Genomic DNA, 21,699 nt, shown 5'->3' on the forward strand with positions numbered 1-21,699 from the left:
GCATGGCAGGTCAACATATGTCTGGTCAAGCATGTGGTGCCCAAGCGGCTGATGTTTTGGCCACGCGAGATACGCTTGAGACATATGTTGCAAATAGCAGCGGTGCGATCTGATGCACTCGTCTCAAAAAAGGCCCACACCAAAGAACTTTTAGAATAACGTGCAGAGGCAGCGCCCTGCACAGGCGGAGCTCTGCGGTGTGATTCAGTCGGTGTGCTGCCCCTAAGCTGGCCCCCAGAGGGCATCCTGCCTCGTTGGACATGTGCCTCCTCCTCTTCCTCCTCCTCCTCCTCCTCCTCTCTCCTACCAGGCACCCACGTGGAGTCAGTGCCCTCATCATCCCCTCCCTCTTCATCGCTGTAGCAAACCTGACAGTAGGCTGCAGCTTGTGGAACATGACTGCCAGATTGCTGTCCTTCTTGAGCATCCCCTATCAGAGGGGACGGGTGCGAACTCGATGCATGTAGTAGCAAGTTAGCCGCAGTGGTTTTACGGTGGAGGGTGGATTGGATTTCCCCACCCAAACCAACAAAAATTTGTACATCCAAAAAAGTTAATCTGGAGAGGCTTTTTTCCATGGTGAACCTCAAATTGAAGGAATTGTCCCCCAAGAGATCCACAAAGGTGGCTAAATCTGTCTCATTGCCTGTCCAAATGAAGAAAATGTCATCAATGTATCTCCGCCACATTGGAATTAAATCAAAAAATCTTTGAAGATTCTCCTGTCGAAAAATTTGACGCTCCCATCCCCCCAGGTACAGGTTGGCATATGAGGGGGCACACTTGGTCCCCATAGCCACACCCTGCACCTGGAGGTAATGGGAGCGCCCAAACATAAAGATATTGTTGGTAAGAATGAATCGTAAGAGATCCAGGATGAACCTCAGGTATTTGGGTGGGATCCCACCATCCTCCACAATGAAGCTCTCAACAACCCGAACCCCCAAATCATGAGGGATCGAGTTGTATAAAGCCTCTACATCCAGAGTCACTAACCAAGTCCCCTCTGATATCGAGACTCCATCTAAGGCCCGCAACAGGTCCGAGGTATCACGTAAGTAAGACGTTAGGCCCTCAACATAGGGGCGTAGAAAGTCATCTACCAGAGCGCTAGCCTGCTCAGTCAGGCAGCCTCTCCCTGAGACGATAGAGCGGCCGGGTGGTTTCAGGGGGTGTTTGTGCACCTTTGGTAAGGCATACATAGGGGTTTTGGGGTTTAGAACATTTAGATATTCCCATGTTTTTTTCGTAATCAGTCCTTGTCTATACCCTGATTCAATTAGCTTGCCAAATTGGGCATTAACATGTCCAATGTGGCTTGCTGGAATTTTTCGATACCATTGTTTGTTATTAAGCAAATCTAGAACCATTTCTTAATATTGTGTAACATCCATTATTACAAGGTTACCCCCTTTATCGGCGGGTTTGATCATAATGGCCGTGCTAGATTTTAACAGAGAGAGCGCCTCCCTTTGTTGTCGGGTCAAATTTGATTGTTTTTGTCCCACCCATTTAGTTTTAATTATTTCTTTTGTGAGCTGTTGCACAAATGCCCATATGTTGGGATTGTTTTGAAGAACTGGGAATTTAGTTGATTTAGATTTATACTCTTTGGCTACATATGAAATACAGGGCATCTCAGATTGATTGGCCTCAGGAGAACCAAGATCTTTATCAGAGGACAATATTGATGCCTCTTCAAGATCTATTTTGTCAATCCTTCATCCCACAGTTCCATTAGTTCCTCAATAGCTTTCACCTCTGAGAGACTAAGTCCCTTCAGGGGTACACTAGCCTGTTATGAATCTTGCACAGGAGTTTGTGATTTATCAAAAATTACTTTGAACATTTTTGGAATACAGTTTTCAAGTTGATATCCTCTGTAACTGGCTTTTTTATCAGACTAAATACCAACCCAATTTAGAAGCATAATAAGCCACATTCTTATTGCAGCTCGAATAACTATCGCAGCTAAATGAAAATCCACCCTAGCCCCTAACATTAGGGAAGTCATCCAAAGAGTATCAACTCATTACTCCTACAAAAAATTATTTGCCATTCAATCAAACATGAGTCACACCTTCCACAATCAATGGTTACCCTGGGTTTCTAAATTTCCTAAATATGTATAAACTCAACAGTAGGCATTATAGTACTAAACCAGATAGAAGTACACTCCTTTCATATGGTACAGTCTTTACTTTCTCGTTATGGTTATATTTGTTTTCCTTTTTTTTTCAATTATTTTTCATAGTTTATATTTTAAATGTTACTGAACTACTAATACAATGGTAAGCCTACTGGTTAAAGTGCTGCATGGTACACACAGGACTGTTGACAATAAAAAATATTACCTGCCCTACACGGTATCTATACTGTGGCTTCCACATTGTGAAGTAGGAGGCACAGCCCATGCTACTATTATAGTCAACAACACTGGTATGTGATCATTAGCAGTTGATAATTGTATTATATTGATTCTACAAATTGTAAACCACTATTGTACGTACTGCATAAATAGTTTTTGTTGAAAACTTAATAAAAAAGAATTGAAAAGATGAGAAATTTTTACCACAAGCTGTTTCTACAAAATACCATGTCTCAACACTTTATGATGAATTTATTATGAATCTATGTCTCAACACATACTATAACGAATCCAATTCTAAGACTCTGAAGTCAGTTTTGCTGAGATATTAAAAAGATATGTATCTCTGTCTGTTTAAAAGGTGAAATAAATTTGTACTGCGGTTAGAATTCAATTCACTCAATGCACAAAACGGACACTACCAATATTGATTGAGTTAGTTAAGCATATGCTCAAACAACTTCAATTACTCAAAAGGTAAAAATATAAATGAATACTTTACCAGAGATTTAAGAAATCTGTTGTTTTGAGAAGTATCAGCTGGGTGTCCCCAAAGAAGATCTAGCACTCCTACATTTTTCCATCTGCTCTCTCTCCCTCCATTGTTTCCATCTTTCACACGATCCCCATTTCTAGATCCCCCTCGGCTATGTATCTGTTCTTTATATTCCCTCTAGAATGTGGGTGTGGGAATGCCTTTCACGTCATGAGTGATGCAAAACACAATCATTTCCTGCTAAAAATCTATAGGGATGATATCATATTTAATTTCCGAATAACCTTTGACTTATGCCACGTACACACGATCGGAATTCTCGTCGGAAAAAGCTCTGATGGTTTTCCCGACGGAATTCCAACGGAATTCGGCTCAAGCTGTCTTGCCTACACACGGTCACACCAAATTCCTATCATTTATAACGCAGTGACGTACAACACGTACGACACGACTAGAAAAATGAAGTTCAATAGCCAGTAGCCAATAGCTTCTGTCTTGCAGTTGAATCTGAGAATGCGTGATTTTTGGCGTGTCGGAATTGCATACACACGATCGGAATTACCGATAGAAAGTTTTTCCGTCGGGAAAATTGAGAACATGCTATCAATTTTTGGCTGGCGGGAATTCGGACAGCTAAATTCCGATTAGAGCATACACATGGTCGCATTTTCCGATCGGTCTTTTTTCTGGCTGGAATTCCGATCGTGTGCACACAGCATTAGGCTTAACAGAAAACTATAAAATATCTAGAGCTGCCAAACTTATGTCAAACTCATGAGATCTATGGGTTTGAGAAAATACACCCCAAACTAATTGCTTTTTCTTTAAATTCCTTGAGTTAATTAATGTGTTACTTAAAAACCTCATGGGGGGGGTGGCCTGGTGATGTGCTAGAGCAGACGTGTGCTCTGTGAGCTCCGAGGCCGACACCGAGAAAAATACCTAAAATCATCCAAAAATCCATATTTTTGCTACCTGAGCGATGGGCCGGCGGACGGGCAAGTCTCTGCCCAAGAAAGGAGCCTCGACGGGGTCAATTAAACGATTCCTTTCCGTGGAACCGGACGAGGTGGAGGAGCAGGACGACCTAGGCCGCAAGCCGCGGGGTGGAGTAGATCTCGCCTCCCGCGATGGGCCGGACCGGAGGTCGCGCTCGCCCGAGTCCTCGGCGGGCTCGGGCGATGAAGGGGAGCAACATCCTTCCGCCGGAGCGGCACCGAGAGTGAGCGGTCTCCCTACCACCTCCGATCTCACCTCCATGCTTCTGAACCTCGAGCGGGTCATTAAGAAGGAGGTCTCCGCAGTTCGTTCGGATCTCTCGCAAGTATTGGTTCGTGTCGAAGAGTCGGAGCAACGTCTAGATCGCCACGCGAACGCTATCCGATCCTTACAGGCGACTACACGACAACTTGCCATTTCGCATCGTACGACCGTTTATAAGATCGAAGATCAAGAGAATCGTAACAGACGTAATAACGTTCGGATTAGGGGACTTCCCGAAGCGACTGGGGACGACGACCTGTTACGGTCCGTTCGGGGCATTTTCAACAGTCTTCTGGGCCGAGCACCGGACGCCCCCTTGAAGATTGACCGGGTGCACAGGGCACTCCGACCACGCAATCTTGCTACAGACGTCCCACGGGACATCATTTGCCGGATCCACCATTATCCTGAAAAGGAACTGATTATGCAGAAAGCTAGGGGAGCTAATCCGTTTGATTTTCATGGAGCGATGTTATCCTTTTTCCCGGACCTAGCTAAGGAAACCTTGGATAGACGCAGGGCCCTACCACCCCTCACGGAACTGCTTCGGGCGGCGTCCATTAAATATAAGTGGGGCTTCCCTGCGGCCTTGATCGCCTCTAGAGACGGCAGAACCGCAATACTTCGATTCCCGGAGGAGCTGCCCAAATTCTGCACGGATATGTCCGTTCCTATCCCGGAGCTGCCTGGATGGCAGGACGGCATCCCGCCCCTGCCCGCTGGGGCCGACCAGGGCTGGCAGAGAGTGAGCCGTGCCCGCCGCACTTCTGCACCTGATTACCGCCCTTGAACTGGCAACCTGCCCTTCAACTAGTTTACCTGTTCAGGATGTCTACTTGCATTTGTGGGACATACCGCCTGAGCGCAATTGGGGGGGCTCCCTTACCAAGTTTGTGCGAGGAAGCTGACCGCCTCTGGCGACAACAAGTTTTTGCAATGACCACGGCTGTGTCACCCTTGGCCATGTGGCCCATACCCCGGTTCCTCCTTGGGGGCCTCAGTCTGGATGCGAACATTGCTGTTCTTTTGCCTTATTTAATGGCGTGTTATTTTTTCCATCGACCTCTCTGTGCTTTTGGAGCGTGACTGACTCGCGGTACCCCCCCCCCCATTGTGTATCTTACTGCCTTAGCTTCATACCCATATTGTTCTTTCCAGGCGTTTTACCGTTTTATGTTTTGGATGATGTTATCTCTAGATTTTTATGCCTTGGTGTCGGCACCGGACCGCGGGGCGCTACTTTGGACCTTTATGGTGTGGTTTGCGCCCGGCTGCCTGAGTCCCGTCTCCCCCTTTTTGAGCGGGGGCTGCCCGGCGCGGGGCCCTGGCGTCCGTTCCCCTGTTGGGGTGGCGGGCGTGGGGGTCCTGTGGCGGTCACGCGGCCCGCTCTCGCACGGCATGGAAATGCGTGCACTACTAGCTGTTCTCTGACAGCACCTTTTTTGGTTCATTTTGTTTTTCCCACTAAGGTGGGGTCTTTCATTTTCTTGTTGCCTTTCCTTCTCCTTTCCTTTTCTCTCTCACCTTTCTTGTCTATTGCCTCCACCTCCTCTGATCCCCTCCCCCCTATTTGGCGGCAGACCGCCTCTGTATTGCATTGGTAATGTTGTGGTGATCGCGGTTCCTCCTCCTGAGACCCCATGGCTACTGTGAACCTTGTATCTTTTAATGTAAGGGGCCTTCACGCCCCGGGGAAGAGACACAACTTATATAGGGAGCTGGACCGTTTTCGGGGGGACGTGGTCTTCCTCCAGGAGACCCACCTCACGCAGACGACTCGAGTTAGACTGCACTCACCAAAGTACCCCACGTGGTACTACAGCCTCTCCGACATTTCTAAAGCAAAAGGTGTGGCCATTGGGATCCGTAGGGGAACCGCGTTCACGTTTGAGGAAATGTTGTGTGATCCTGCGGGACGTTTTCTGTTTCTGCGGGGCACCCTGTGCAGCATGCAGTGTACTTTGGCCACCTTATACTCCCCTAACAAAAACCAGGTGCGTTTTCTGGCTTCCACACTCAACTCCCTGCGGAATTTTGCACGTGGATGCATTCTTCTAGCGGGCGATTTTAATGTTCCCTTGGAACCTACTGTGGACACCTCTAGAGGTGGTTCCTCGCTTTCCGGCAGGGGAGTGAGGTATATACGTTCTCGACTCCATGATCTACAGTTGATGGATGTCTGGAGAATTAATCACCCGCGGGAAAGGGACTTTACCTACTTTTCTCCGGTGCACCAAACCTACTCTAGAATAGATTTATGCTTCATTGATCACCAGCACCTCCCGCTCATAGTGAAGTCAAGCATTGACTCATCCCCCATTTCGGACCATGCTCTGATTTCCTTAACCATTAGCGTGGCGTCCGTACCCCTGAAATCCACTAACTGGAAGTTGAACGAGGAACTCATAGCCGAAGAGGCGGATAAAAAGGTGATGGGTGACAGTTTGGAGTTTTATTTTAAGACTAATGTCAGTCCTGAAGTTTCACCGGGAGTGCTATGGGAGGCCCACAAGGTGTATATTAGGGGAAAATTCATGGAATTGGGTTCTAGGAAAAAGAAAGAGCGCTTAACTCAACAGTCCGACTTGTTGCGTGACATCACAGACTTAGAACGCCGGCATAAGCTGAACCAGACTCCGGCCCTTTTCCACGCATTAACGGAAAAACGGGAGACCCTGAAGTCCCTCCTTCATTTAGATCACAAGCGACGCGCGCGGATAGTAGCTCACCGATTTTACGAGTGGGGAGATAAGCCCAGTAGGCTGTTGGCCAACTCGGTGCGACAGCGTAAGAACGCGGCGTTCATTGCCAAAGTTAAGACCCCCTCGGGAGACCTGGTGTTCGAGACCCCCCGTATAGCCAAGACATTCAGGGACTTTTATCAGCGCCTGTATCAGGTACACCAGGGTGTCCATGACAGAGAGGCTCGGGGATGCCTTATTGGGGAATATCTGGCCCGTGCCGCCCTCCCGAAACTCTCCGAGGAGGTTTTGGCTTCCTTGGAGGGGGAGTTTACGGCTGCGGAGCTCCTGGGCGCCATGAAAGCTATGGCGCGCGGTAAGGCCCCCCGGGACCAGACGGCCTCACGGTATCTTATTATAGAGCGTACGCTGACATACTGTTGCCGTATCTGACCAGATATGCTAACGTGACCTCGGACGGCGGGGACCTTCGCCCGGAGACCACTCATGCTCACATCACGGTATTACCCAAGGAGGGCAAGGACCCTAGTGACTGCGCGAGCTACCGCCCTATTTCGCTCTTGAATATTGATGCGAAGATTTATGCTAAAGCCATAGCGAATAGGCTGCTCCCCTTGGTGCCACAGTGGATTTCACGGGATCAGACAGGATTCATCCCCGGGAGGGAGGCACGGGATAATTCTCTCCGCACACTTTCCTTGATGGCCTATGTGCGGCGGACTTCCCAGCCCACCCTGTTACTTTCCACGGATGCTGAGAAGGCGTTTGACAGGGTGGACTGGGACTTCCTTATGGCTACGCTGGCACACTTGGGTATAGGACCCACTTTGCGCTCCAAAATAGCGGCGTTGTACCACTGCCCCACAGCTCAGATACGGATTAACGGTACCCTTAGTGACCCCTTCACCCTATACAACGGCACTCGCCAGGGTTGCCCGCTCTCGCCGATTTTATTCGCGATCTCCCTGGAACCATTTTTATCCCTTATTAGGCGAAACCCGAATATACGTGGCGTAACAATAGGTACGACGGAACACAAATACGCGGCTTACGCGGACGATATTTTGTTTTATGTGCAACAGCCTCTGATCACCCTTCCAAATCTTATGTCCGAGTTTTCGGCCTACGGTGCGGTGTCAAATTTTAAAATCAATATGTCCAAATCGGAAATGTTAAACATCTCTGTCCCCGCCAAACAGGTATCTCACCTGAAAAAGAACTATCCCTTTACCTGGCAGTTGAGCTCCATGAAATATTTGGGCATTCAACTTACGCCCTCACTATCGTCCCTTTTCCGCGCTAACTTTTTGCCTTTGCTCAACACACTTAGGTCAGATATCCAAAGGTGGTCCCAGCTACGACATTCTTGGCTGGGTAGAATTGGTCTGGTTAAGATGAACTTGCTGCCTAGGGTGCTCTTCATGCTTCAGATGGTCCCGTTTGGGATACCGGTGGGGTTTTTTACAATCTTGACATCTTTGGTATACCGGTACATATGGAATAGGAGAAGACCCAGGCTGAATAGATCTCTCCTCATCCGCCCTAAGTGTAGTGGGGGTTTAGCTGTACCAGACTTTAAGCTTTACTACAGGGCCGTTGTGCTGACTAGGCTCTCTGACCTGAAGTATTGCAAGGACACGAAACTCTGGGTAAACTTAGAAACGGACCTCTGTGGCGCTGAACCTTCCACACTGATGTGGATCCCGAGGAAGTTCCGGACCCTTTTGTCTACCACGTCACCGCTTACACACTCCTCCTTGATGGTGTGGGACTCTATCTGTAAGATGCATGGCTGGTTGTATAACTCCCCCCTGATGCCCCTGGTGGGTCATGATTTTTTCCCACCGGGTAATATGGACCCTCAGATTCACCCGTGGCGGCTGGGCACTAACACATGTCTACATCAGTTCACCGGCCCATCCGGGGTGTTGCCTCTTTCTTCCATCATGGGTGACTCCTCCATATCCTACATGGATCGATGGAAACATCATCAACTATTGAACTTTGTTCGCATGCTCCCAAAGCCCCTGCGCACCTTGGCGGAGCTTACACCTGTGGAAACCGCATTTGCCGAACCTGACCCGATTGAGCGGCCGGTTTCGTACTTCTATCAGGCATTGCTGTCCCTCACTTCTACGGGTACTCCCTCCTTCCTACGGTACTGGGAAAGGGAACTACATACGGCGCTGTCTCCGTCCCAGCAGTCACAAATCCTAACCCTGGCTCATACCTCCTCTGGATCCTCTAAGACATCAGAAATGGCGTATAAACTTTTGACCAGATGGCACTACACACCGGTTGTTTTACATAGGTTTTCTCCTCAGTCCTCCCCACTTTGTTGGCGGGAGTGCGGGGAGGTAGCCACTCATGCTCATATTTGGTGGTACTGCCCGAGGATCCGCCCATTCTGGCTGGCGATTTTCTACACGATTAAAGAAATCCAGGGGTGGGAGGTACCTAATGACCCGTGGTATGTTCTGTTCCATTGCACGGGGAGGCCGACGGGCCCATATAAGAGGTCAATTACACCACACCTCTTAAACGCTGCCAAAACCCTCATTCCTCAGTTTTGGAAGCTGAAGACGATCCCCACGCTCCGGCGTTGGTTACTCAACGTGGATACCACATATTACATGGAGGACATGACTCTCTCCCTCCGGGGTAAATCTGAGTTGGCAACGAAGATCTGGGCATGTTGGGTTGCCTTTAAATATTCATCTAGTTATGCAGCCATAATGTCTCAACCAGTGTGATGTGATCATAACTCTTGTTCTTACTATATCAACTGTAATTTTGCAATTGTATGCCTGAGGGTGGTCTGCCCCCCCTTCCCCCCTCCCCCCCCGCCCCCCACATCCCCCCCCCTTCTTTCTCTTTTTCTCTCTCTTTCTGTTTATTTTCCCTTTTCTTTACTCTCCCTCTATTTCTGTCCACTATATTCCCTCTTTTATAATGGAAGAGGTGGGTGTATTTGTCTGTGCCATTGTAACTAACGATATAATGTTGCTCCCCCTGATATTGGTTTATGTATTGATCGTTATGCTTTGTACACGCCTCTCTTCTTTAATAAACATTAATTATAAAAAAAAAAAAAAAACCTCATGAATTATTTCAGGAGAATTCGTACTCCCAGAAAACTTCATAATTTAAAAAAAAATATTCATAATGTTACAAACATGTGATCCTTTTTTTAATATAAATAAAGATATACCAATACATTTTATGGATATATCCAAATAATATATTGTGGACATATTTTGGAAAAATATATAAAAATATATTAACCAAAGATATAGGTAAAACTATTCAGTCAAAAATATATATAATTATTCTAATATAATGTAATAACAATACAGCGCCTAGAGGCGATTCAGTTCGCATTGTGTGCTATACAAGTATTTCATTCATTCATTCATTCATTCATACTATATAACTTATTGCTAATATGATTATTTGTACTTGATTATACAAGGCACTTTTTAAACACTGTTTAAACACATCCTTTTCCTTATTTCAGTTAAGGAGGGAAGGAAATATAGATGTCTTTCTGTTAAGTGATATCTGAGATCTTGGAGTTAACCTTATCTTTAACATGACATTGGCCTCTAACATCAACATTAGCTTTCAGGCAGAGGCTGGTCCCTTAATTTATGACCTAGGATAATTCAAGATAAAACTCTCCTTGTGAACTCAGTTTCGCGATTTTAGAAAGAGAAAAAAATATATTAACAAAATGGCTCTCATGGCTCTCATGGCTCTCATTAAAAATATATGACATGCATAGGACCTAGGAATTAATTATTTTTAACCTCAATAGACCTGACACCCCCAACCCCCCCCCCCCCCCCCCCACGGTCCTCGTGATATTTTGGTGATCAACCTTAGACATATCTGGGAACAAGGTCTGAAGAAATATCATATATCATAATTGTTAAAAAATATGAATATATATAAATATATATATATATATATATATATATATATATATTTTTTTTTTTATTATTTTTTTTTTCATTCATATGATAAAGGAATGTTCTTGTCTGACTTTCTGATTTTCTTTGATGGATTCAAGTCTTTATGGAAACAAAATTACCTGTTGCAGAGATGGTGTAAACCACCATTTCAAGGGTAATTAAAACAAAGCTGGTTAACCAGAAATTGAAGAAACTCTTCAGTCAATCCATTCTTGTATCTCTATCAGCCTTTCAATAACTCCTATCCCTCCTTTCAATGGATATTTTTGGATTCAAGCACACAAAGATCTTCTGAAACAAATCTTTCTTTCCGGCAAAAGGAATCCTGGAGCGTCTTGCATCATGACTGCTGATGAAGGATTCGGTTTTGGGGACAGATTCCATCCAGGCCCATACATTAGGAGAGAATATCACAATGTCAAATCATTACATTCACTGTCCACTATATGAACTGTTGAAGACCACTGGTGTCGAAATGTGTAGGGCTGCTTATTTGTGATTCCCGCATTGCTTTTACATTTTTTTAGGCCATTTTTATTATTACTGGACTATTGTACCTTTTTCATGTCTCCTTGATTGCGAGAATATTTCCCAATAAAGCATTATTGGTTGATCTGCACTATACGGAGCACCCTTTTTTCTAGTCGGAGCTCCCATACGAGCCTAAAGATCATCTCTGGCCGCAGTCCACAGTCTCATGGTGTGTGGTGTCCTTCTGATTAGGATTTTGTTGTCACACCCAACGGGAGAAACACAAGCGTATTTGACTCACTGCCATATGGTATGTGCATCCACCATTGTTGCTAAGAGTACCTCATTGTGTGTCTACAGTACCGGTGTTCCCCGTGTTAAAAGCAGTACATCCTTTTCCAGTTTTGTGTCTGGGACATTTTTGCTAATCTCCATCTACATTTGAACCAGTTTTGCACTGGCCACTGCACTCTTTATTGTACACTGTACACTATTGTTGTCTTTGGACTTTATTCATTTTTGGCAGATGTTCATTATGTGTTTAAGTGCTACACATTTGTTTGTTTGAATCGTAGTAAAGGAAGGTCAGACTGCTGTGTCAGGCCACAGCAGAATCAAAGACAATGTTCTAGAGAGTTTCAATAGTTAATAATCAATGCAAGAATGGAGGCTTTTATTGGAGGGTGGAGTGCGGATCAGTGAGATATACATTTTGTGCCATTAATGGGGGGCAAAAGAAGGGGGTGATAAGGCATTTGCCTGTTTAGGTAAAGAAAGCCCTGCAGTGAGCTGGTGAAGCCAGGGGGCTGCCATTTTGTGTTTTTTCTGAAGCTTTCACATATGTGCGAGGGGGGGGTGCCCAGGGTGAAATTGCCGCTTCATCAATACTGTCCATAGACGTGACTCTTTTAAGCGGGGGCAGGCGGAAATCACTGTACCAGTCTGGTAAATCCACTAAAGGAATTTCCAGGGTGTTGCAAAAATTATCCAGGTCTTCTGATACTTTGAGATGCGCTGTGTGACCCTGATGAGTCTGACAGGCATAATGGGAACTTCCAGTGGTACAATATTAAAGTCTCCAGCAAAGGCTTTAGTTCCCTTCTGCGCTGTAGGAAAATATTGGACAAATCCTGATAGATTTCTGAGCCATGGAAGGAGAGTTGGTTGTGGCCCCTGGCCTTATGGAGAATTTCTTATTTTAGGGGAAACTTGGTCAGGCAGCAAACTGTGTCTCTGGGGGGGTCTGTGTTTCTCCCCCTTGGGCGAAGTGCTCTGTGGATACGCTCAAATGTGATCAGCTTGTCAGTGGGCCTTTCTAGGAGGTTGTTGAAAATGTTAGTTACCGTCTGGGGAGATGATTGGGATCTATGGATTCTGGAACACCCCTTACCCTCAGGTTATGTCTTTGCCCTCTATTATCCAGGTCTTCCATATGGCAATTTATCTCCCTATGATGTATGGCATGTGATTCTGTTATTTTCTGCACCTGGCAAAGGGAGACAACATGGCAGGCTTGAGTGACTTCTATTTCTTCCACCCTCAGGGCAATCACCTGGATGTCTGATCTAAGATATGAAATGGCTGTCTGCAGAAGCCACATTGTGGAGGTTATCGAAATTAAGTGCTGGAGGGGCTCTCAGTCCTGTCTCCACTACAACTGTGACATAAGCTCCAGAGTGCTGTGGGCTGCAGCTGGGGGAGCGAGAGTCACGGGATCTATTTACTTAGCTGTGAACCTTGCGTCCTCTGGGATCGGGATCGGGTCACGAAATGCTCCAGGACGCCTTACCATGTCTGGGCTGTGAAGGTTGAGGAATAGCTGGGGTTTACTGATGAAGCAGGACCTTGTGGAGTGGGAGCTCTGGGTTCATGCGTCCATCTTGGAACTTATCCAGGCCACTCCCCCCTAGCAACTATATTATGACAAATCATGGATCCAATTATCCTGAGGGTTTGAATACCTAATTAGTTTAGGATTGGCCAACTATTCTAGTAGATTTACTACCAATGTAATTATATTCCTGGCATAAATCCATTTTAACCTTTTTAATATTTCCCAGGTCCTTAATCTTTAGAGAAAAGTACACCTTACCATTCCCTTTTTCAATCCCTGCTAGAAATTGAGTATAATTACTAAACTTACCAGAGCCAGTCCAAACAAACCTTCCAAACAAACCTCTCAACCTCTTTCAGGGGGACATACAAATGGTATTATCTTCTGTTCCACCATCCATAGTGGAAGTTGGCTTTACCTATAAAAAGGAGCCATTTAGTTCTTTCCTTAATGGGGTGCAACTTCCACAGCTCACAGCGCAACAAACGACGGAGCTGGAGAAGCCACTGTAAACAGAGGAAATAGCTGAAGCCCTAGCAAAACTTCCCTGCTCTAAATCGTCGGGCTCAGATGGTCTCTCAGTGAAACAATACTTCGTATATTTGGAATTCTTGATTCCTAAAATTCTCAACTCTACAATCATATTTCTGTCACCTCCTCGCTACCCACCTCTATGCAAGAGGCCTTGATTGTACTGATTCCCAAACCCACATCTTCTGGAATCTTACTGCCCATTTCCTTGCTACAAGAAGATGTCAAGATCTTGGCCAAGATTATTGCCACCCGTCTTAATACAGTTATTTTATCCCTAATAAGAGACCCATCAAGCTTTATGCCAGGCAGGGATACCTTCTTTAACCTGAGGAGACGTTTTATCAACCTTCAGACTCCGCATGATAACATAGGTTCAAGAATGGTGGTTGCATTGGACACTGCCAAGGTGTTCGACTCTGTTGAGTGGACCTATGTTTGGGACTGCCTAGAGAGGTTTGACTTGGGACACAGATTCATAAAATGGGTGCAACTACTGTATCAGAGCCCTGTGGCTAAAGTAATAGCCAATGGGAGGACTTTTGAACAGTTTTCCCTTACCAGGGGCACACATCAGGTTGAACAGATTTCAGTCTTTTATAGTATGTTGCTATTGCCTTCTTCTTCCAGGTCAGCTTATGCACTGAAAGCTAGATGGGAGGAGGGTGTAGGGGCAATGGAGGATGAGGAATGGCGTGATGCTCTTGACATCTGCAAATTAGTATAACCTAAACGTTCTGATCGCCTTACGCAGATCTATATAATTCACCAATCATACCTTACCCCACTTAAGAGTATCTAGGTATAAGCGTGACCAACCTGCCAACTGCATGATGTGCAACCAAGCAACGAGAACATTTTATCACCTACTCTGGAGCTGCCCCAGGATCCACGGCTTTTGGACGCAGATTGTACAGTTTGTTCATGACACAATGGGTTCCCCCCTTAATTGGCGCCCTAAGTCGTTTCTCTTGGGGATATACCCAGAACCAGACATAAATAAATTAAGGCCCCTTTCACACATGCGGACAGTATGTCTGTATTTCATCCATCCGTTTGCGGATGAAATACGGACATACATGCATCCCTATGGGATAGGGGGTGTCTGCGGATGAACATCCGCAGAACCTGCTATTGTCCGCCTCCGCAATTGTCTGATTCTGCAGATGGAGGAAAATCCTATTTTTCTATCCGTCTGCAGAGCGGATCGGATGAACACGGACAAACGGTCCGTGCTCATCCGATCCCCATAGAGGAGAGCGGAGAGCTGACAGGGTGGTCCCTGCACAGTGTGCCGGGACCGCCCTGTCCGCCGTCGGCTCAGCTGGGACAACGGAGCGATCCCCGCTGAGCGAGCGGATCATCACGGGGCGGATCATTACTGATCCGTCCCGTGTGAAAGGGGCCTTACTAAAATATTTCTGGACGAAACACTCTTCTCTGCAAGTAAAGTCATAGCAAAACAGTGAATGGGGACCACCCTACCCAAGTTTAGTGCATGGTTAACAGACGTAAACAACAGCTTATTGTGTAAAAAATGTATCTACATGCATAGGGGTTGCCCATGCAAGTATGCCAAACTCTGGGTTATGTCGCTGCAAGCTTCAGAAACCCTCAGCTGTTGGTATAACCTTTGCTTCATCAGGATCTTGCACTTTAAAATCATTGTTATTACCCCTTACGCTATATGTATTGAGAAAAATGGATACGAAATGTATCATATGTAATCTTATTATTTCACTGTTATTTGTGTTAATATGTGTCTCACCATGAAGCTTATTGCTTATGGAATGTCTGATCAAAATACCCATTGGTAAAATTGTCATCCACACCTGACATTTCCTATGACAATGTATTTTTTGTAAATTTTTGCTTTTTTATTCTAATGAAAACCTGTTTAAATTTAAATTGGAAAAGGAGCCCTTTAGAATTTAACTATTCCTGGAGATGGATCTCAATAGAGTACAAGCTTTCATCAACACATGGCCGTTGCACCAGTTGTGATAGGACTGGAAAGGTTCATATTTAATGGGCCTTTTTAATTGAGACCATACAACCTTTTTAATCACAATAGGATTTAATATTTTAAGGAGATTGATACCAATAATTAATCGATCGTAGGGCAAGTCAACTATAAGTGTGGGAATAAAAAAAATGACTTTGTTCCTTAAGTTTAATTTCAGCCAGGCCTTTCCTATGACTTCAGGACAGTGCCTAAGACATTTACAAGGTCAACGGTGAAACTTTTCCACTTATACTTTTCAGAAAATAATTCCTGGATTTGTTGAAAATATTTCTGAGAAGAAATAACTGTTTGGATACTTGTCCTATAACTTCATTTTGTATGATAAATCATCATGGAATCCTACTTCCATGAAATACCTGTAAGGAACAAAAATATTTGGAATGACATGTAAAATTTGTCTCTTTGCCTGTGTAATTCACTCATCGTGTGTTTTTATTACACAGGACGCATTCCTGGAAACTGTCAGTTTATCAGGTTTTATCTGCAAGATAAAATCACAAACAAGTCACTCCTCTGTGCCATTTAGCATAATGGGGGTTAAATTCATTTTAAAAAAGTATACAAAACATTAGGGTTGATTATTGCTAATTTGCTCATCTTTGCTGACATGTAAATTACAGGCATTTGCATTATATAACATTCCACCATTCAAGCTTTTTTTTGGGGTTTTACAGTAAGTTTAATACATTTTCCATCTGTTCTGTCAATATCCCAAACTGAGATTACATCTGACTCATTTGGTCATGTAAACTACTTCTATTTTTCCAATGAACCCTTGTGGGTGTTTTTTGGAAATTAGAAGTCTGAGGCTTTTCAGAAATTACTGGAAACTTTTTATCACCTGGATTGGGTTTAGCTTTCCTCTGACTGGGAGAACCAGCGTTTTTAACAACTCCAGCATAACTACTTTTTAGAGCCTCAAATTGTCCCTGATTAATTTTAAACTGAGCCTCAGCTATTATCTAAGCAGGCTTTTTCAATTTATCCTAAGGCTTACCACTGTTCTGTAGAACAGCAAAAAGAGTGGTGCTCTCTGTTGTTAGCCAATTCAGACCATTTTTGGGATGGTAATCCTCAGCCATAACAATTTTTATGTTATTCGGTAAGGAATCATAAAACAGTTGGATAAATTCATGGCTCTCAAAATTGGGTTCTCTCTCAGCCAAGCTATAGGCCAGGGATATGCAATTAGTGGACCTCCAGCTGTTGGAGAACTACAATTCCCATGAGGCATAGCAAGACTCTGACAGCCACAAGCATGACACCCAGAGGCATGATGGAACTTGTAGTTTTGCAACAGCTGGATGTCTGCTAATTGCATATGCCTGCTATAGGCATTCTTAAGAATGAAGACATTCTCTGGGACTTTGATTCGGTCTACATTTCAAAGTATAAATGGCCCTTCTGGCAACAATAGCTGACCTATAGGAACCAAGTTCTGTTTTTATTTCCCATTCATTGATATACTTTATAATTTCTACTTTTTCTTTGACATAAGATGTCACCTGATATTTTACCAATTCTCCAGTTTTTCTGTGATGCAGACCAATTTCATTTTCTCCATCAGCAGAACTGGCTACACTAGGAATATCTTCAGTGTCAGTCATTTTTCAATATTGCAACAATGGCAATATCCATTGTTGGTTGCAATAATTTTTAAATGACAATAAAATAAATAAACAATAACATATATATAATTTGCACAATTATTTTCCTTGTTTCAATCTTTGATGGATCTCAGCAGTGCCTCCATAATATGTTTACACTGAATTATTAAAACAGTATTATATTTATGGAAGTATGTAAAAATCTATGGTTAAGGAGATTTCCACATCCTTCCACAAATCAAACAAATCAAAATATATACAGGATTTATATAGCGCCAACAGTTTTTGCAGTGCTTTACAATATAAAAGGGAGACAGTACAGTTACAATACAATTCAAAAATTGGAAGAGGAAAACAGGGGATTATTGCGGTGCCAAGCAATTCACATATAAACTACAATTGTAAAAAAAATGTATTTATTTTATTACATCACAAAATAATGAAAGTAGCTAAAAACAATACACCATTTGGGGAGCAATAAACAACAACTAAAGGGCTAAGTATGGTGTACGCCCTTAAACATATTAATTGGCAGGTTAGGTCTTCCCTATATGTTTCGCCAAACCATTGGCTTCCTCAGGGGAATATGCCAGACCAACAATTGAAGAAAGCTCTACAGAATAAAAATACAATCATTATCAATATATATATATCAATATCATTTCAAAACAATTGTATTTTATAATTGAATTAAATTAATTTTACAAATGTGGTTTATATGTGAATTGCTTGGCACAGCAATAATCCTGTTTTCCTCTTTGAATTTTTTAATTTATTTTCTTTGGGAAGAGGTGCCTTATCTAAAATGGACCACCGTCACTCTTTCTTTACCAGTTACAATACAATGAAATACACAAGATTTAAGAGGGCCCTGCTCAGATGAGCTTACAATCTAATAGGGTGGGGCAAGTGGTACAAAAGGTTGTAACTGTGAGGAATGAGCTGGTGAAAGTAATAAAAGATTAGTTGGAGGCGTGATAGGCTTTCCTGTAGGATGAGTTTTCAGGGATCACCCGAAGGCAGCCTGAGTAGAAGATAGCCAAACAATTTGAGGTAGGGAGTTCCAGAGGAAGGGAGAGGTTCAGGAGAAGCCCTGGAGATGAACATGGGAGGAGGAGACAAGGAATCTTGAGAGCAGGAGGTCATGGGAGGAGCGGAGAGGACAATTTGGGGGATATTTGGAAACAAGATTGGTGATATAACTGGTGGCAGAGTTGTAAATGGCTTTGTATGTTGTAGTTAGTATTTAGAATTTAATTTACTGGGGTATTGGAAGCTAGTGTAGGGATTTGAGAAAAGGGGTGGCAGACACTGAGTGATTGGTAAATGAGTCTGGGTGGCTGATCTCAGATGATCTTGGAGGTGAAGACACTGGATGTGGAGGTCTTGGGCTGGTGTGGTTACACGTTGTCTGCGGTTGTCTGGATGTACTTCCAAATTCTCTGAAACACCTGTTTAGACGTCTTATGGTAGAGAAATTAACATTCAATTCAAGGGCAACAGCTCTGATGGACATCCCTGCAGTCAGCATGCCAATTGCATGTTCCCTCAAAACTTGTGACATCTGTGGCATTGTGCTGTTTGATAAAACTGCACATTTTAGAGTGGCCTTTTATTGTGGCCAGCCTAATGGCGTGTACACAAGACCGGACTTTCTGGCAGACTAGGTGTGAAGGGATTAATGGAAGGGACAATCCGATCCTGTGTGGGCTAGTCTGATCGTTTTTCTATAAAAATAATCAGATGGACCTAAAAATAGAACATGTTTCAAATCTATATGACGGACTAAAAATCTATTGGCTACTGGCTATTGAACTTCCTTGTTTAGTGCCGTTTATGCCATCATGTTCAAAACGAACGGATTTACAAATGGACTTAGCAATGGTCCGCAATACCCGCGACCACCTCACAGAGAGGAAAAATGGGGAGATTCTGATGTAAACAAGCATTTCCCCATTTTGCCTAGTGACACTGACACCGATCACAGCTCCTTGTGATCAGGAGCAGTGATCAGTGCCGTGTCATAGCCCAACCCCCAAAGTTAGAATCACTCACCAGGACACACTTAACCCCTGCAGTGCCCCCTATTGGTTAACTCCTTCATTGCCAGTTACATTTACACAATAATCAGTGCATTTTTAATCGCACTGATTGCTTTATAAATGTGAATGGTCCCAAAATAGTGCCAAAAGTGTACGATCTGTCCGCCATAATGATGCAGTCACAATAAAAAACACAGATCGTTGCCATTACTAGTAAAAAAAAAAAATATTTAATAAAAATGTCATAAAACTATCCCCTAGACGCTATAACTGTCTCAAACCAATCAATAAATGCTTATTGGGATTTTTTTTTTAACCAAAAATATGTAGAAGCAAATGTATCAGCCTAAACTGAGGAAAAAATGTTTTATATATATTTTTGGGGGATATTTATTATAGCAAAAAGTTAAAAATGTGTTTTTTTCAAAATTGTTGCTCTTTTTTTGGTTATAGCGAAAAAAATAAAAACTGCAGAGGTGATCAAATACCACCAAAAGAAAGCTCTATTTGTGGGGAAAAAAGGACATCAACTTTCTTTGGTAACCACATCGCATGATCGCGCAATTGTCAGTTAAAGTGGCATAATGCCGAATCGCAAAAAATGCTCTGGTCTTTGGGTAGCCAAATGCTGAAATGGTTAAGTAGATTTTTTTGTATTCATTAACCAATTGTTACCCACGTTATTGCCAAAAGAGGGCTACAGTGTGGGCTTAAAATAGCGGGAGGCCGTACATGGAAATCCTCCCATGTTCGTGCTGCCCAAATGTCCTCTGCCACTCGCGAGGGGTGGTGGGCTCTGTGATCACAGAGTCCTTGGGACTCGACTGATGACAGATCAGAGTAAAGGGTCAATCAAAGCCCTTTAGCACATGATCAGCTGTCAGCCAATTATAGCTGATCACATGATGTAAACACAAGCCAGTAATCAGCTTTTTTTTCTCACGCTAATAGGGTTAGGATAAAAAAATAAAAATGATTACTGGCTTCTGCAAAAGGGACATCGGTCCCACACAGTGCAAACCATTGCTACTAACCAGTGCCCACAAGTGTTCCTAACTAGTGCCCACCAGTGCCACTTACCAGTGTGCATCAAAACTGCTAGCTAGTGCCCACCAGTGACACCTATGAGCACCCATCAGTGCCTCATCAACAGTACCACCTAACAGTGCTGCTTATCAGTGCCCATCAGTGTCAACTATTAATGTCTATCAGTGCCACCTATCAGTGCCCTTCAGTGCCTCTTATCAGTGCCCATCAGTGCCTCCTGATCAGTGCCCACCAGTGCCAGCTATCAGTGCCTATCAGTGCAGCCTCATTAGAACACATCAATGAAGGAGAAAAATTCCCCATTTGCAAAATTTTATAACAAACTATGAAAACAAGTTTTTTGTTTTTCAAACTTTTTTGTTTGTTAAGCAAAAAAAAAAAAAAAAAGAACCCAGTGGTGATAAAATACCACCAAAAGAAAGCTCTAATTATAAAAATGTCATATGGTTGCAGTGTAGCATGACATCACAATTGCCATTCAAAATGTGACAGCGCTGAAAGCTAAAAATTGGCCTGCGCAGGAATTGGGTATATGTAAAAAAAAAAAAAATGGGTATATGCACTGCTAGATATATTATGTTAATAAGGTCGATGAATGCTGAAAGAAAATTCTATTTCTTTTTCAGAATCACTCAGGGTGTAAATCAGGCAATTTAAGGTGAATAAAGATATCCTCCACAGAACATCAACACACTGGACCTCTTACCACAAGCAGTGGACACCTAGATTATAGGTGGTCAAATAGGCATAGTAAATCCACAAGATGGTCACGTCTCTACCAAAGTACCAGGCGCCTGGATTTTGTACAGCTCTCACATGTAATAGATCTGCAGGTTCAAACATTAAATGAGAGAAAATGACTCCTCATGGTGCAGTATATCAAATCAAAAAGTATTTATTCCAATAAGAATCCCAAAGTACTCACATTTTGCATGGTAAAACAAGCATGTCATAAAGTAAAAACGATCAAATGTTTCCAACCAACAAGATGGCCATGGTCGGCACGTGTATCGTCATGATGTCAGATCCCAGGCTCTACCCTGCACATTTTGTCCAATCAGGAACATCGTCAGGGGCCCAGGAAGCAAGTGGTTCATCTACACTCAGTACCCCATAATGACAAAGTGAAAACAAAATTATAGAAATGTTTGAAAATTTATAAAAAAAGGAATAACTGAAATATTACAATGGCATAAGTATTCAGACTTTTTGCAACACACTTGAAATTTAGCTCAGGCGCCTTCTATTTCTCTTGATTATTGCTGAGATGTTTCTACACCTTGATTGGAGTCCACCTGCGGTAAATTAAATTGATTGGACAAGATTTGGAAAGGTACA

The sequence above is a fragment of the Lithobates pipiens genome, unplaced genomic scaffold, assembly GCF_037356315.1.
Source record: "Lithobates pipiens isolate NorthernLeopardFrog02 unplaced genomic scaffold, aLitPip1_a1.2 Scaffold_18, whole genome shotgun sequence".
In the NCBI taxonomy this organism is placed as follows: domain Eukaryota; kingdom Metazoa; phylum Chordata; class Amphibia; order Anura; family Ranidae; genus Lithobates; species Lithobates pipiens.